Source organism: Otolemur garnettii, unplaced genomic scaffold (genome assembly GCF_000181295.1).
Source record: "Otolemur garnettii isolate 467f Iridium unplaced genomic scaffold, OtoGar3 scaffold00211, whole genome shotgun sequence".
NCBI lineage: Eukaryota > Metazoa > Chordata > Mammalia > Primates > Galagidae > Otolemur > Otolemur garnettii.
Window position 1 is genome coordinate 906,337 of NW_003852606.1, and position 1,159 is coordinate 907,495.

Sequence of the window (1,159 nt, forward strand, 5' to 3'; positions counted from 1 at the left end):
AAAAGCAAGTGTTTTGGTGGAAGCCTGTGGTCCCAGCTACTCAAGAGGCTGAGGCAAGAGAATCAATCGCTTGAGCCCAAGAGTTGCAGGTTGCTGGGCGCTATGCTGATGCCATGGCACTCTACCGAGGGTGCCAGAGTGAGACTCTGTATCAAGAAAACAAAAGATGGGCAGTGTCTGTGGCTCAAAGGAATAGGGTGTCAGCCCCATATGCCAGAGGTGGCAGGTTCAAACCCAGCCCTGGCTAAAAACTGGAAGAAAAAAAAAAAAAAGAAAAGGAAAGAGAAAGAACGGATTGAGAAAAACTAAAATACTCAATCCAACTGGGGTATGATGGTGCAGGCCTGTAGTCCCATCTACTCAGCAGGTTGAGATGGAATCATAAACACAAGTACTCAAGTTACCAACATCCATCTGAGTCCAGGAGTTCAAGGTTGCAGTGAACTATAATTCTGCCATAGCACTTGAAACTACACAACAGAGTATGAGACTTTATCTCTAAGAAAATAAGAAATAAAATTTGATTCAGAAACGAGCAAGAAAGAAAAAAGGCATTTAAAAGGCTGGACAAGGGCTGGGTGTGCCTGTAATCTTAGTACCTTGGGAGGCCATCATGGGTGGATTGCCTGAGCTCGGGAATTCCAGACCAGCCTGAACCAAGCAAAATCCCTTCACTATTATAAATAGAAAAAAACTAGCTGTGTGCTGTGGTAGATGCCTGCAGTCGCAGCTAGTCAGGAGGCTGAGACAAGAGGATCACTTGAACCCAAAAATTTGAGGTTGCTGTGAGCTACGATGTCACAGCACTCTACTCAGGGAGACAGAATGAGACTCTGCCTCAGAAAAATAAAGAAAGAAAAGGCAGGACAAGAAGAAATAAAAATATAAATGGACTAAAGAAAAAAATTCATGGAACTACATGAAGGAATTCTGAATTATTTTACATATCCTTTTAGGCCACTAGAGCAGTATTTTTCAACCTTTTTAATTTCAAGGCACATTTGCACCTACAGTTAAACTTTCACAGCACACTTAAATCATGTTGATCAAAAAAAGGAGTGAAAGGCTTGGCACCTGTGGCTCAAGTGGCTAAGGCGCCAGCTACATACATCTGAGCTGGCGGGTTGGCATCCAGCCCAGGCCTGCCAAACAACAATGA